Here is a 17,554-nt window from a genome sequence, read left to right on the forward strand (position 1 = left end):
CGTTGGGATTTAAAACACATGTTTAAAGTTGAGCACATGCTCAAGCGCTTTCCTGAATATGGATGGACTTAAGCATTTACTGAAGTGCTTTCTTGAAACAGAGCCTATATCATCCTGTAGGATAAGATGCTGGAGTTCTATAGCTTCTCAGTCACATTCAGAGTTGCTCAGATACCACAGTGAAGGACAACTTCATAAAAAACTAGAACAAAAAAGCCTTGGTACAATAGACAGTTTCCTATAGATATATGCAGCATTGCTGTAGCCATGTCAGTCCCAGGAGATCTTTGATTGGACCAACTTATGTTGATGAGAGAGGCAAGCTTTTGAGCTATACAGAGCTCTTCTTCAATTCTGGGAAAGGTACTCGGTGTCACAAATAATTACAGACCTGAAGAAGAGCTCTATGTAGCTCAAAAGTTTCTCTCTCTCACCAACTGAAGTTGGTCCAGTAAAAGATATTACCTTATCCACCTTGTCTCTCTAGTTTCCTTTAGAGTCAAGAGGCTGTTAGAGACATATTAATCTCCATATATCTTATACAGATAGAAACCAGAGCAAGAAGCACTATGGACATTGTATTTTACGGCTGGGGTTTAATTCTGAATTAAGAAAGGATGACACCAACCCCTTTTCCCATTGCTAATCAGTGGGATAAAGTGGCCATTGCTTATTTTTATGTCTTTCTTTTATTACTCTTGCAGTGGAAAAAATAAAACAGAAACCAAGTATATATAAAATCTTTCCCTCTGAATCCCAAGACTGTTGAATCTCACACTTCAATGATGCTAGTGGGTGGGAATGGAGATTTCATACTGTAGTGACATCAGATAATTCCAGCATATGTTTATTACAATAACACTCTGTCAATGTATCCTTAATGCTTTCTAGTTATTGAGAAATTTCTGAGCCAAGATCAGTTTATGGTGAAAGTTGATTTGTTGCCAACTTTGTTTCAGCCTTTGTTTGTATTTTTGTTTCATTGGAATTTTATTCTCAGCTTAGTGTGTGTGTGCGGGTGAGGGAATGGAGAGGTTTTTTATTATTAAGACATCAGCAGATTGAAATAAAAGCTTCTGGCTCCCTCTCCACGTAACTTTCAGGATACAATATAAATTCCGAAGTGGTAGTGTGTCTTTCATCACAGAATCTCTCAACACCCATAAGAGGTGGCAGTATTTCCATTTTATAGATGGGGAACTGAAAGCTTACAGACCCAATCCAGCACTCATGAAAGTCAATAAAAAAATTCCCATCAACCTATCAATGGGCATCAGATTAGGTCCTAAAAGACATGTGCAAGCTCACATGGCAAGTCAAAGTAAAAGATTCAGAGCCCTGACTTCTGGTCTTCTGCTCTAACCGCTATACACAACCCCAGCAGATGCAATGTATTTTCTTTGCACACAAGTACGTGTTCCAGTAAACCGAGCTAAATGAAAGTGGGCAATTATGCCTTTGATGAGGGGTTCCCAAAGGAGAATTCTACTCTCTCCCTTCCCAAGATCCCCCACATCACAAGAATCTTCCACACCTGAGGAAAACTGAATGGATTGCACAGTCATGCAGGACACGCCTATTGAATTCCTGTGCCCCACCGGCCCGGGAACAAGAGGTTGTTAGTTATTACTATTTATTACGTGAATTACTGTAGCACTGAAGTGCCCTAGTGAGGGACCAGGGTTCCATTTTGCTAGGCACTGTCCAAACACAGAACAAAAAGATGGTCCCTGCCCCGAAGAACATACAGGTATTGAATCCCAGGGCCATGTTTCAGTATGGAACTCTAAACATGGGGCAGCAAGCGGGTTCAAAAATGCCTTGCCTGAGTGAATGGTCAAGACCTATAACATCTATCATTCACTGATCCCACAAATGTATATTTGGATGACTTAACCAGCTGGAAAAAAAATGCTGTTGAATTCTCTATTGTTGATGAGAACACTCAGCAGCAGCTGAGCCAAAAGGCAAAAATCAGATGCTTCTCCCTGAGCTAAAAGTGGTGATGACTGTGTAATTCAATAGACACAGCTGAGTCAAGGCCACCAACAGACTGAATGTTCCACTTGCTGATAACATGCCCTTTTATAATACAGAAGATGCCCAAATTGTGGCATAAACTCTTACTTTGACAGAATGTTTGCATAAGGAAAAACATAGCTGCTAGGATGACGAGGAATTATTAAAATAAGAACGGGCTCTAACCTTTTCCCTGAGTTAACTGGTTTGAGCTTTGCAGCGTAACAGTGCAAGTCACTAGATGGTGCTGTTCCACATTGTTTTACAAGTTACTTTCTTAGCATGCGAGCAGCGAACAGCCTGAAATGCTGTTTTGTTGTTTGTTTTGTGATGTGGTTTCTTCTTGAGGAGCTGTGTCAAACAGCAAGAGAGTTTGCTCTCTACCTTGGTCTGTCTAATTAGAATCAAGTTTTGGTGAAAAGTTGCTTCCTAGGATCCAAGCATTGGTGTTTGGGCTGCTTAGGGTGATCAGATGCCCTGATTTTATAGAGACAGTCCCAATATTTGAAGCTCTCTCTTATTCAGGCGCCTATTACCCCCCACCCCCTTTCCTGATTTTTCAGGCTTGCTATCTGGTCAGCCTAGGGCTGCTATGCCTGACAGAGGGGAACTGCCTACATGTTTACGCACCAGTGTGTGTAGTATAAATAAGTGACACTGAGGGTTTGCCTACTCGATCTTTTAGTCTGCAGCAAGCTGTGGTGCAACTAGCCTACTTCACCCTAACTGATCATCATGTGCACCCTCTTTGACATGGGCCTAGATCAAAGTGCATGAACAAACCACCAAAGTGACCGCATTTCTCTTTGGGGTGGCACCAAAGTAATAGGAGTGACCAGCCCACCCAAACCCAGAGGCTAGAACAATGATGATGGAAGGTGCCTACAGATGTCCCACAAGATAAAGAACCACCAACAGTAAGAGTCAGCAGCTAATTGCTAATGATTATACAATGGGGGAAGGGGGGGACGACACCCAAATCCAGCACACAGAGCTCTACAATACAGTCTGAGCACAGTCCTTTTAGGAAACGTGCACACAGAGGAGACCACAGCACACCACAACCTAAGCTCCCCAAGGCTTCCATCTTCATGGACTCCACCTCCATTTTAGAGAGAAGGGTCCCTGCCGTTCACTTAATTTTATTCAGATTGTGTGTGGACCACAGGCACCTGCCAAGTTGCTGATGATGTCTTCAGCGGGGCAAAGTTTGGCCACCCATGGTGTAGAATAAGAAAACAGCACCAGCGTTGGGGACATTACAAATTGGTAATTCCAGTTGGGCAGATGGATTTTGCTCAATTTGGAACCCATCCACTCACTCAAGCTTTGGGGACTGAACATTTGATTCAAATGTTGCTGGTTCTGTATTCCATCTGGGGGTGAACGGGAGCCTGGGGGAAGAGAGAAGCAATCCAACGGCAAAAAAATAGGGTTAAAAACAAACCACTATCACCAACCAGACAGGGAACAATAAATGCAAAGGACCCGATTCTGATCATAATTAGACCAGGGCAAATCCAGTGTTACTCCATTTAGGTCAATGGAGTTACTCTGGAATGACAATGACACAGTTCTCAGTGAGATTGGAATCTGGCTCATACCCATTGCGACAGACCAGCGTTTTGGTACAGTGGGGAAGATACAAGAGGAGGTGCTTTTATGTCCATTGTGTACGCAGGCTTCCTGCACACCATGTTTGATTTTTGCAGCAGTGGGGAGGAGCGGAAGAAGCGGCATCTACACGTTAAGAAGAAATGAACCATAAAACCAGCCTTATTTTGCAAACCCCAAACTATGCTGGTGGCTTTCCCCACCCACGATAACACAGATCATACCCGCCTCTCTGTCCTTCCACTCTAGGAAGGGAGAGGGATGTGTCAATGGTTAACAAAAGGGTAGCAGAGATTATTTACATTCAGAGGGCTTCCTTTCCATTTCGGGAGTATCTTCGCTTTAATTCCTGAGATTAGAGGTGAGGATTGTCCTTCGGAATAAGATGTGCTGTTGCTGCTTCCCCTTCCCCCGTTCCCTGTATAATCACAATATGACAGTCAAAGTCAGTCCAAGCCAAAACAGGCGGCAATCCATCAATACAATGAACTTCACAGCCAAAACAAGTGTCGGGGTGACAGTGGCAGGGATTGCCCAGGCCTCATTGCATATCAGAGCTGGAGACAAGAATAACTGCCCAGGTCAGTGACGACAGGAGCGAGCAGCTGCTGTACACGACTCAGAAACGGAATGCAGGCTTGGACTCTTCACGGTGCTGAGTGACCCGAGTGATAATCATCCCTGGCTCGTCACCCATCAATCTCGAAGCACGCTGCCCAGTGGGGTAAATGCTGTTATCCCCATTTCACAGATGGAGAATGTGAAGCACAGAGAGACTTGACCAAGGTCACACACTGGGTCCATGGCAGAACCCGGATCAGAACCCAGCTCTTTTGACTCCCTGCCTTGTACAGTTATCCACTGGACCATGCGGCCTCCTTGACCTCTCTCCACTCCCACAAGAGTCAGGTGGCACTCAGCACCTTCCAGAACCACAGATGAGCCCTCAGAGGACAGGTAACAAAGAGGCATCAGGTAATGGCTACTGCTGGAGGTGAGGCGCTGACCATGGACTGACAGGCCGATCTCAGCCTGACCAGGCTCACAACAGGATAGCCTGGAGGGGGATTGTATTGGCCTCTGCGCCTCCCAAAATATCCTATGGCGGTTGGCCACTTAATCGGTGCTTCAGACAAACTGCTGGGGGTTTTGAAGCCCATCAGTTGCACTCTGGGTCCAGTGGCTCCTCCCCTTAGGCTGGGGGAGGGGCCTTAAACAGTGGGCAGGCTAGCACCCACCCACTTCCTGGTTTGCAAATAGGCAAGGGTGTTAAGGTAAAGAAGGAAAATAATGCCTTTCATTCAGCCACAGCAATCTGCCTCCCTTCCTGCCTCTTGACTTTGTCAGGTTTTATTTTGCATGGATATTTTCAGGCAGCCTGCTTTGTAAGGAATTGCTGGGAACCCTTCAGGTTTGCAAGGGTTCAGCCGGGAACCCCTCAGATCCACCCTTCTAGTAATTGCTCATGTTTTATTGTCCCTCCCTCCCCCCCCCAGGTATTTCCTTCCCCCACCCCCTTTATAGTTTGAGATTAATGTTATGACATACCCGATATCGTACGAGGCCACGTTCCTACTCATTCTCCAGGTTATCGTCTGCGTACTGACAAGGAGTAGATCAGGTGCAACTCAAAAGCTACGGCAACTATTCAAGTGGCTAACTATTTTCCCCTTAGATTAAGACCTTAACAAAAATGCCTTAAACATCTCACCAAGTATTTCTTATGCATTTATTTTTATAGGCCTCTGATCAAATGCACCTCTTCCCACCAGCAGGCAAGCAGATTACTTCATGCGATTCAGATATCACTGGGTAAGATTATTACTCATTTTTCATATTGCAAGAATGCCTCTAGGCCCCAACATATCATTGGGGTCCCTTTGTGCCAGGCACTGTACAAACACATAATAAGAGATCTTTCCTTCCTTGAAGAGTTTACAATACAAAGGTTAGGGGAGGAAAGAGAAGTGAAGTGACTTGGCCAAAGTCACAGAGCTGGGTAATGGCAGTGATGGGAATGCACTCCTCCTGAATCCTAGTCCAGTGCTTTATCCACCAGATCATGCTGCCTCCTCCTCTTAGCTATTCTAGGCAGGAATGGAATATGCCCCAAAAAAACAACAACCTCAGAACGGTGCTTGTTTACCCTAAATGAAATAGGAATTGTTGGAAGAGCTTTTAAGTCGTCTGGTTCACACACGAGCTCAATGCATTGGAATGACGAGGGGTATGGAGTGTGATACCCACTGCTTTGAAAAAAAACACTCTGAAAAGCATGGCTATAAATCACAAACACAAACACAAAGAGAAGGGAGAGTTTTTGAGGAGGCAGTCTCAGGGTGGCCAGGAAAACACTGGGGTTGAAGGGAGGGCAGCTTGTATCTATTTTCCATAGCAGCAGCATCCGATCAAGTTTCCCTGGAGTGGAAAATCTGGAGGAAGAGCAGCTCATTCAGATGAAGTGGTGGAGCGGGGCCAGCTGATGTGCAGGGTGTTCCTCCGCAGGACTGACAACAGCACACACGGCTGTAGCAGTGACACTTGGTGGGCATGGTGGGCAGGTAGAAGCTGAGTCGGACAAGGAAATTCAAGTCCATGCTGCATTGGAAACAGCGTGAAGTTGATGGTGTTCAGAATCTGAAAGAGTTTGCCATTTTTCTCTCACTCTGAGGTCTTAAAAACTGTAACTCAGGAACTCACCTTGAGCAATCCCCTCCCCCCACCGTTTTTGTGTGTTTGTGTGTGCGCGCACGCGTGTGTATGAGAGGATACTAGGGCAAAAGTTATTGATAGCACCAAATAGGGCCAATAGGGCATTTGACATACCACAGTTCCCCGCACTACATGTCCCGTAAGGGATATTTTTAGAACATAGCCAAACCCATGAAAGACTAAGATGCATGCTCATTTCTTAAAGAATATGGCAAAACCGGCGCACGCAGAATAATTTCTAGGGCTGAGTAAGCTCATCTGAAAAAGGCAGTTGAAATAATTGATCAAAACATTTTCTGGGATATAGGAGTATCATTTTCTTTGCATAATCTCATCCCCACTCACAAAGTAAAGAAAGTAAATATTCAGTGTTTCACAACTAGGGGATGAAGGAAGTGGTGATGGGGAGGGGACCGGGAAAACCTTACTGTACAGTATGCACCAAAAGTATCTTCCCCACGCCGATAACTTCCCCTCCCTTCTTTTTTCCACCTAGCAGCAGAAGGAAGTGTAGGTATGACATGCCCATACATAGTCACTTATTTGAAGCAATGTTTTCATTAGATACGCTGTGGGATTGCGAAGAAGACACGGGCTACTATTCTGAACATAGGACTAAGATCCAGGAAGTCTTGAGTTTTAATCCTGGCATTGACACCAACTCCTTCTGTGGCCTTGGGAATGTCACTTAGTGCCAATTTTTCAAAAATGACCTCGCTCTACTTTTGGGAGCCTCAATTTTCAGACACATCAGGACTGACCTTCAGGAGATGCTGAACAGTTGCAGCGTTGATAGACTTTACCGGCAATCCTGGGCCTCAGAAAAGGAGGCCCTTAGAATCTAAAATGCAATTCCCAGAATCAGAGACCGCTTTTGAAAGCTCTCTGCCTCAATTTCTCCATTTGCATAATGGGGGTGACAAAATTTATGTACCTCAGAGTGGTGGGTAACTATGAGCAAGTGCTCTGACATCCTCAAATAGAAGATAAAAAAATACAATAATAGTAGAATATTAATCTAAGTATGCAAAACCTAGTGGAAAGCTATACAGGCATCAACTGTTTGCATTGTATGTAACTTTTGATATTAAAACTGGCTTAATAGTTTGTTTGCTGCCCTGGAGTTTAGCAGCTAAAAACACTGAAATATAGAATTTGTTGCCCTTCACCAGTCTTTGCCCAAAGCTATGAAATGACATGATGGCCATTAGACACAGACACTCACCCTTGTTTCTCTAATGGGTTTTTTGTTCCAAGCATCCTTAAACTTCCCAAGCCCTCAGGTAAGGTTATGATAGTCACAGCTATTCAGGATGCATCTTTGCCTTATAATTAGTATATTGTGGCAATGCAACTAACTCTTCACTACCTGCCCTGTTTTAATCAAATCTGGTGTAAAAGAAAATTAAAATAAAAGATCAATTATTCCTAGACAGATTCCAGAGATAAAAGTTTACATAAAACACTTTTTTATATTTTAATTTCACTTATGCAGCATTCTTGACTTGCTATTCTTCAAAACAGAGATCTGGGAATGTTTTATATAAATTCCTGCCCATCAGTTACACAGTCTTACTGTCTCTCCATTTTTAAAATACGTACTATGGCTAGATCTTTAAAGGAGTCAGGTTAGGTACGCTACTTCCTTAGGACCCTTTTAATTATGTGTGTGTGTGTGAATAAATATTGATATACACACTCACAAAGACAAACATTATATATAATACACACAGACACACACACACATATCTTAGATCGTGAGAGGCTCAGCAGTTCTCATGAGGGTCCAAATGCCAAGGTCCAAATTCAATTTTTCCTCAGTCTTTTCTTAGCTGTACTCACAAAGAAGTTTGCCCTGGAAGGTCTCGGGATTGGGCCCTACTGGCACCACACTGTTTGCTCTCAAACGGCAACACTTTGAAGTGACACAAGTCATCAGTTTGAAAAGCGTAAGAAAAAATAAGAAAAACGTATTCAGATTCCCTCCCCACCCAACCTAAAGCAAACCAGCACTTGTGAGAGGTGTCAGGCCTGGAGATCAAAGTCCTCTCTTTAGCAACACATGGTTAACAGCAGCGCAGGCTTCTCTATGTACTGCTCCTCTAACATGCCTGAACGTATGAAACAGTCACCCGCAGAGCTATCATACAGAGTTAAGACTCACTGGCCCAACTCGGTCTTTGTCCTCTCTGCTGAGGAAGGTAACATGGGTGCTTTGTGTTATGACACATACAATTTTCCTTCCCCATAGCGGGCAAACGATGAGCCTCAAAGCGTCTTGAGAACAGAAGAGCATGCAGAAAATTACTGAACAAGGTAGTTCTTCTGGTGACAGCCCTGGGACAATGGCTGGTGGGAGCAGACTGACAGAAAACACCACTGGAGTTGGTTTTCCTAATAAGTAACATTGTTTTAATGGTGAACATCTCATTTATTTATGGAAATAATCAGTTGGTGTGAATCCAACTGTTTCCAAAAATAGTACAGAATCTACTCTTAAAAAAACCAAAACCCTCCCCTTTATCTCCTAGATTACCATTGAGTGCTGAGAAGCTAGTTGGGTGATGAGCAAACAAGCCATATAGACAGCAAGAGAATAAGTCCAAACCAAAAGGAGTTTGATCTGAAGAGGGAGTTAGGCGATGCGTGGCAAGCTACGGAACTGATTAGCAGTGGCAGGTTTGTTAAATACAGAATATTCGAAGAGTTACCCTAACTCTGAAGAGAGAAGGTCTTGGCACAGTAGATTCTGCAACCCTTCCTGTTCCCAACAAGAAGCTTTCTAAAAAGGGAGCTGAAATGTCAATGACATTTTGGTGAAAAAGGTTTTTTTGTTTTGTTTGTTTGTTTTTTTAAACACATTTTTTTTTTTGGAAATCCCTACCCCTATTTCTCAACCAACTTTATTCTAAAGCATGAAAAGAAGCAGCAACCATTATAAAGAATGAGCGTTGGAGAGTCTAATGCTATCCACTATACAACAAAAGACCATTCATAAATGATGGCTATGGAAGGATTCCATGTGTTTCAAGCTGGTTTCCATTCTGCAAGAAAAAGTGAGAGGCTTGAACAGCAGCTGAAGGCACAGAGAAAAAAATTAACCCGAAGGGAGTTATCATTAGAGACACAGCAGGTTGGGATCCCACATGAGACACAGAAGGAAAATGAAGTAACACTAGAGGCTGTGGGAAGGGCAGAAAGCAAAGTTTAGAATCGTTTAACACTGACAGCTGCAATAAGTAATCTTCCCTTGGCAGGACAGAAGCATTGGGAGCATCAGACACTAGCAGGATGTCAAAGGGTATCAAACAGAAGAGCACAAAGATGGATAGCTCACCTAGGGACTCAATGGACTCTAGCACTGAAAGGAAGCCACAAGACATGTGGAAGAGGCAAATAAATCCTGAGTAGTAATGCCACAGTGATGAGCGTGGCCTAATGCATACAGAAAACAGTTTAGGATGATTTTAAACAGACCTATGTGGGAAAACATCCATCTAAATTTCTGGACTATATAAATCCACTTATTCAATCAAACAAAATAGAAACAGTCTTCAGCTACTTACCAGAATCCTATTAACAGCCAGAATAGTCCAAATGTTCCTCAATTTTTTTAATGAACTGTGAACATGAAAAAGTTTTTATTTTTTCTTTTCAGTAGTTGTCTGATAATGCAAAGGAATCTAGATTTCTCCTCAGAAGCTAGATCCAGATTCCTTGGGCAAAGATAATACTCAAGATCTGAAGGGCTAATGAAGTTAGCAAGTTATAGTACACAAATGACCTTGCGTTTCCAAGGGATGGAAATTGTGATGTGGTTTTATTTGCAAGAAAGGCAAGACAACTAGAGATAGAAAGAGGAAGGAAAAAGATGTAAGTATGAAGAAGGAAGTTCTGGTTCTTTGACACCTTCGCAAATGGAGTACAGGTTTGCAAAGCAGAACATACCCCCTTCTCTTCTGCAAATCTATGCTATCTAATCTGATGTAGAAACATTTTTTTCAAATGAAACATCACCCTTAGCCATTTGAGCATGATGTTGTCACAATGGTCACATGGATGAGTCTGAAGTGTTCACCTCAAAATCGTATGCCCAACCCTCCTCCAGAGAACTGTATTGCATTTAGCTGCACACTCCCAGTTGATTCTCATCAGAGCAGTTGTGGCTATAAATCCCAGACAAGTTTAGGCTGAAGGTGCTTAGAGTAGCGAAAAGGATGACTGAAGATGACAGCTGCCCTTCAGTTCACTGTATCTGAGATATGGCAATATGGGCCCCTGGAGACTAGAGATCCCTACACAGGCCGGAGCCCAGATCTGCAATCCCTCTCTGATTAGTATGTGAATGCCTTTTGTTTTCCTTGCTATTAGCAACTTGCCAGCACACTCATTTTGTTAGCTGAATTCTGTTTCCTTTCATTTATCAAAAAAAATACGAGAGCCTGGTTTAAATGAGGTGCAGAGAAACCACAGTTCCTGTTCACTCCAGCTGGAGTGGTGGGTGCTTAGCGCCTCAGAAAATCAGGCCCCAAGAAAGTTCATTTATGTGCATGTACTCTATGTTTTAAAAGAATATACAAATTAGCTGTGCCCCTTTGGCTCCTGGAAAATTGCAAAGGTGACCCTTAGCATCACAAAGTTAGAGCCTATTGGCTTATGGGCCTAGTCAGAGATGCCACACAGCTCTTTAATGATAACCTGCAAGGGAAAGAGTTTTAGCAAAGTTTTTTCTTCTCAGTAAACAACTCTTCCCTATCCTGTGAGTGTAGATCAACTGCCTGCTGTGAACCCTGGCTATAGGATAATGTCTTGATGGCAAGGGGGAAAAGCAATCCAAGTAAAGACACCCAAAGCTATAATGTGAGAGCAGCTGCTTTCAGACAGACTGTAAACTAGAGTCCAAACTCACCTTCCTCCTAGGGTTTAGTTTTATTAACAAACAAGATAGCCGTTTAACAAACCTCCAACCTTGTTTGCTGATAGAGTTCCTCCCTCAAGGCTGCTCAGCCCACATACTAGATCCTTCCTTTCGAGAGCGCCACTCTCACCTTCCCTCTGTCTTCATGGTATAATAAGCCACCTGCCCCAGTGAGTCAGCAGAACTGGCTTAACTCTTTTCCAGCAGCATCAATACTGCCTGAAACACCCTGTTAGTAAACCACTGCCAGACAGTAACATATAGAATAATTCTTGCGATGTCATGTGGAAGAAGAAAGTTAGAGGATCACTCGGTCTCAAATCCCTCATCAATGAGATGTGCCTTAGTAACCTCCTCAGTCCATTTAAGGTAGATGGAGGCATCTACCCTTTTTCAGCCAAAGGGATAGGAAGTGTGACTTGGAGCCTTGTGTTTTACGAATATTTTCCTCTGCCATTCAGAGGTTCTTGCACACAAACACGGCACAATGCTAAGAAGACACTGAAGTGCACTGAGAAAACTGAGCTGGCACATCCATGCAGGTACACACAGAGAAACCTCCCGAGTTAGATAGTTGGGACTGTTTGGGAATTTGTGGGTAGCGAACCAAGCACACTTCTTTTCAGAAGTGGCAGCAAGTTTGCAAGAAGGGAGGGTATGTGCATATTTCTATCTGCCTTTATTTCTCATGTACTTTCTTTAAGATACCTAGTGTCTGTATTCAACTGGATCCCAAATTGCCAGCCTGATGTTGGCAAAAACACAAACAAACACAAACCATTGGAGTGCACCCAATCCCTTTATTTCCCTGTCATAACCCCCAGAATTCTGCTACGCATGGTCCCTGGATTCCATTTTGTGCTCTTCTGTGTCCCTGGAAAGTCAGCATTGCTAGTGCCATTACTAACGGAAGGGGAAACCAGGGGAGGAGTCAGGATTACTCTACATCTGTTGCTGCTTTCAAGGTCACACAGTACCTTCCTTGTAGAATAATCCTTGGAGTGCTATTGTTAAATGGTCACTTCAGAAAAATCCTTGTAAAAGCAAAAAGGACACACCTCTTTCTGATTATTGTTTGTATTACAGTAGCTATTTAGAAGCTACAGCCATAGTTAGGACTGCATTGGGGTAGGTGCTGTACATATACATAGTAAGAACAGTCTGTGTCCTGGAGAACTTACATCTAAATAGACAATCTATCAGAAATGCTTATATGGCCCCATCACCATACCATCTCATTATCTTTATCCTTGCAACAACCTGGAGTAGGGCAGTGCTGTTATGTCTATTCTCAAGTCCCGGGCTCATGCCCTAACCACTAGACTATGCTTCTTCTCAAAGGGTGGGAGAAAGGAAATATTATCTGAGGGACAGAGAAATTAAGTGATTTTCCCAAGGTCTCACAAGGAGTCTGTGGCAGAGCTGAGACTAGCTTCTAGATCTCCTGAGGCTCAGTCTAGCTCCTTAACCATGACACCATCCTCCCTCCTCCACTCATTTCCTTTGGAAACGAAATGATGAGTTTCACAGGTGTGTAGCCAAAGCCCTAACAGGCATGCAAGTGTCCCTCTCCAGTGTGTGCGTTATTTGATATCTTGAGGGCTGACTGGATAAACCAACATATATTTCCATGTTCTGACTGATAAGGAGAAAAGAGGAAGGAGCTGATGGCTAAATCTAACAAATCGCCTTCTGTTCTGCTGCATTAGTCTGGACTGCAAGGAGAAGTAATATAGCAACTGCTCCTTCTGGGATGCAAGTCCTCTCTCCCAATTCAGCTGACAATGGCCCCAGCTTTTTGATAAATCTCTTCAGCATGGTAATATTTCTGGTTTCTGATGCATGTATGATTCTATAACCCCACTATATGCAGCATGGCCAATGCACACAAAAATCACATGGCTCTCTTTTATATATATATATATATACAAGGAGGCACATTATATATTAATATAGGAGATCATTTTTCCAGTATCAATATGTAGAAAATTGCAAGAAGACATGAACTGATTTGCAGTAAAAGCAGACATGATTTTCACACTTTATTCAGGACTGGTTGTACTAGTCTTGCTAATTGTTTCTCATTCTTAATACTGTTTAGAAGAAGAAGCCTATGCAACACTTAACATAACACATAAGGAGGCAATGTGATCTAGGAAATAGGGAACTGAACTACAACTCCAGAGACCCAAGTTCTATTCCTGTCTCGGCAGTTGACCTGCTGAGTTACCTTGCCCACGTCACTTCCCTCCTCTGTGCCTTTGTTTCATTTCCCACCTTTTTCTGTTTAGATTTAAGTTCTTCATGACAGTAAATGTCTCTCACTATGTGTTTGTACAGTGCCTAGCACAATGGAACAGTGATCTTGGCTGAGGCTAAATAAGCTGTTAATAACAACTTCACATCACTAAGAGATCATGTTTAAGGCAGAAGAAGTAGTTCAAGTGGTGGGGGAATTTTTTTTTAAATGTAAGTTGGTTGACTTGGGGTATAAACCCAAATGAGAAACATTCAGAAACACCAATAAGAAAGAATTCCGCTGAGCCACAATTTACATTTTTAAAAGTTTTAAGTGTTTACCCTGGCAATGCTACAATTTTTTTCTCTGAAGTTTATAAAACTCGATCCCAAAATGGATTGACTTCTACATTATCTGACATTTCCTCATTAGCTTCTTTCCTTTCTCCCTTTTCCCTTCTTTGCAAAAAGGCCCGTGAGTCCAGCCATGTCAGAAGTCTCTGAATTTTGACAGATCTTACATTTCCAGCTCATTTTCTAATGAGTTTGTACATCAGGACCGATTAGTGTAATAAAGAATTCATGAAGCAAATAAATGTAACATGAAGACACCTTGAAGAGGGAAAAGAAAGAGCAAGTCAAATATGGGGTCTGGCCTTTTTAACCTTCATTTAATTGTTCTGACAAAGACACTTCATCAAAGAGACTTGGCACATATTTGGATATTTGCTTGCATAAAATCCTGCGCTTTGAACTTTCCCTCACTTGCATTAGACAGCCAGAGATCCCATCATTAGCCTAATTTAAGCAACTTTTTATCAAACAAAGATTTTGCTAACCACCTATTGACCCTCTAAGCATGACTTCTAAGAACTGCGAAGTATGGCTTGCCTTATGGAGCACAATGTGCATTAGACTGCACCCTCTGTAATTGAAGTACTTGATTGCTCAGCCAATGCGGTGTAAATACACACACCGATCAGCTTGCAAACTTTGTGGAAGTGCTAATGATCATCCTGCAATGGCAGTTCATGCTTTCGTCTAATGGTGGGCTCTTGATAAGTGAGCACTGCCTTAATTAACATATTGTTAAGTACAATTGCTAAGAAAAAGGGCCGCAATGTATCTGTCATGACTGGTATATCTCACTAGGCAAAGGCAACAGAGGAATAATAGGCTTACTTTTTGCCTCTGTCTTCACAGACAAGATCAGCTCCCAGACTGCTGTACTGGGTGGCACAGAATGGGAAGGAGGCAAACATCCCGCAGTGCTGAAGGAACAGGTTCAAGGCTATTTAGAAGGATTGGACATTCACAAGTCCATGGGGCCGGATGCAATGCACCCGAGGGTGCTGAGGGAGTTGGCTGAGGTGATTTCAGAGCCATTGGCTATTATCTTTGAAAGCTCGTGGCAACAGGGGGAGGTCCCTGAGGACTGGAAAAAAGCAAATATAGTGCCCATCTTCAAAAAAGGGAGGAAAGAGGATCCGGGGAACTACAGACCGGTCAGCCTCACCTCAATCCCTGGAAAGATCATGGAGCAGGTCCTTAAGGAATCCATTTTAAGGCACTTGGAAGAGAGGAAGGTGATCAGGAACAGTCAACACGGATTCACCAAGGGAAAGTCATGCCTGACCAACCTGATTGCTTTCTATGATGAGGTGACTGGCTCTGTGGATGTGGGGAAGGCGGTGGATGTGATATACCTTGACTTTAGCAAAGCTTTTGATACGGTTTCTCACAGTATTCTTATCAGCAAGTTAAAGAAGTATGGGTTGGATGAATGGACTATAAAATGGATAGTGAACTGGCTAGAGCATAGGGCTCAACGAGTAGTGATCAATGGCTCCATGTCTAGCTGGCAACCGGTCACAAGCGGAGTTCCCCAGGGGTCGGTCCTGGGGCCGGTTTTGTTCAACATCTTTATTAATGATCTGGAGGATGGGGTAGATTGCACCCTCAGCAAGTTTGCGGACGACACTAAGCTGGGGGGAGTGGTAGATACCCTGCAAGGTAGGGATAGGATACAGAGTGACCTAAACAAACTGGAGGATTGGGCCAAAAGAAATCTAATGAGGTTCAACAAAGAAAAGTGCAGAGTCCTCCACTTAGGAAGAAAGAATCCCATGCACAGCTATAGACTGGGGACCGACGAGCTGGGCAGCAGCTCTGCAGAAAAGGACCTGGGGGTAACAGTGGATAAAAAGCTGGATATGAGTCAGCAGTGTGCCCTGGTTGTCAAGAAGGCCAATGGCATATTGGGCTGCATTAGGAGGGGCATTGCTAGCAGGTCACGGGAAGTGATTATTCCCCTCTATTCGGCATTGGTGAGGCCGCATTTAGAATATTGTGTCCAGTTTTGGGCCCCCCAATACAAAAAGGATGTGGACAAGTTGGAGAGAGTCCAGCGGAGGGCAACAAAAATGATTAGGGGGCTGGAGCACAGGACTTATGAGGAGAGGCTGAGGGAACTGGGCTTGTTTAGTCTGCAAAAGAGAAGAGTGAGGGGGGATTTGATAGCGGCCTTTAACTACCTGAAAGGGGGTTCTAGGGAGGATGGGGCTAGGCTGTTCTCGGTGGTGGCAGATGACAGAACAAGGAGCAACGGTCTCAAGTTGCAGGGAGGGAGGTCTAGGTTGGACATTAGGAAAAAGTTTTTTACTAGGAGGGTGGTGAAGCACTGGAATGGGTTACCTAGGGAGGTGGTGGAATCTCCATCCTTAGAGGTTGTTAAGCTGCGGCTTGACAAAGCCCTGTTTGGGATGATATAGCAGAGGTTAGTCCTGCTTTGAGCAGGGGGTTGGACTAGATGACCTCCTGAGGTCCCTTCCAACTCTAATATTCTATGATTCTATGATTCTATGATTCTAAAGCTCACACCAACATTTCCATTTTCTTACTATTATTCACCTACATCTGCCTCTTCACTACTGATTAGTTGTATTGTGATAACACCCAAAGGCTTGGGATCCCATTGTATTAGGCACCACACAAGTGACATGGGTCTTGCCACAAAGTTTACATTCCAGCTAAAACAAGCAGTAGACAGGAAGGGGGAAGAAGGAGGAGTAACGGTAAGATCACATGGTTACACAGGTAATTAACTACAGCACAACTTGATGGTTCCAGATTCAGAGAGAGATTTTATTTAAATTCACATAATCCCCAAGGATTGTCCCACCCAGTCTGGCTGATTTTAAGTCAACATCCCAGTAGCACTGGGCATCTTGAGTATAAAGACACCGTTATAAATACATGCCTGATTTATTCATTGTTGCCAGAGCTGGTGAAAATTTTCCACAAATGCAGCTTTTTTCCTGTTTGCAAAGAGATCCTGATTTTACAAATGGTTTTGTTACTTCTAATTATTTGAAGACTTTCACACACCAAAAGTTTCAGTCAATAGCTTATCATGGGTAGTCGAAAGGAACAGCTCATGGCACTTGACTAGTCATCTAAGTTATAAAGCATTGGCTCTGCTCTCTGATTGGATGACAGACTTTTCCAACCAGGAAACTGATGAGTAGCAAGAGAAGGATGGCTTTGTGACTAAGGCACTGGACTGGGACTCAAAAAACTGGGTTCAAATCCTGTATCTGCCATAGATTCCCTGCCTGACCTGGAGCAAGTGACTTAGGCCCAGATGCTCAAAGGTATTTAGGCACCTTCCTCCCATTAACGTTAGGCGTCTATGTATCTTTGAGGATCTCTGCCTTAGTTTGGCTGTGCCTCAGTTCCACCTCTATAGAATGGAGACAATAACAACACTGCCTTTCTGTCATCGTTTGTCTGTTTGGTAGACTGAGTCTAAGTGTGTTCATCAAAACATCTTTTCAACAAAAAAATAGATTTTAACCATTTTTAAAAAATATTTTAATCTTCGCTCACCTTTTCTGTGGAGTTTTAACAAAAAAAGAAAAAAAGATACACCAACAACCAGAAACTGGACATTCTTGGAGGTGGGCTCCCAGGATTTGAAAATTGAAAAGTCATAACTAAAAACTGATTTATTCATTTTTAATAAAAAAATAGATGGAAAAAAAAAAAAAAAAA

At 43.1% G+C, this 17,554-nt stretch overlaps 1 protein-coding gene across 3 annotated transcripts in view; it reads right to left on the bottom strand.

Annotated features, from left to right (window-relative positions):
• PRDM16 (PR/SET domain 16) overlaps nucleotides 1–17,554 on the bottom strand; it is a 423,154-nt gene that overhangs the window by 372,170 nt on the left and 33,430 nt on the right. The window contains exon 1 of one of the 3 annotated variants that reach the window (XM_067567132.1): nucleotides 9,912–10,089. The exons of the other annotated variants lie outside the window; for them this stretch is intronic. The gene's annotated coding sequence lies outside the window, so the exon portion shown is untranslated. Of the gene's footprint in view, nucleotides 1–9,911; nucleotides 10,090–17,554 lie in introns of those variants that run through there. 3 annotated transcript variants of the gene reach the window in all.

The sequence above is a fragment of the Emydura macquarii genome, unplaced genomic scaffold (genome assembly GCF_026122565.2).
Source record: "Emydura macquarii macquarii isolate MOO-44397 ecotype Brisbane River unplaced genomic scaffold, CSIRO-AGI_Emac_v2 contig_2768, whole genome shotgun sequence".
NCBI classification, from domain to species: Eukaryota; Metazoa; Chordata; order Testudines; family Chelidae; genus Emydura; species Emydura macquarii.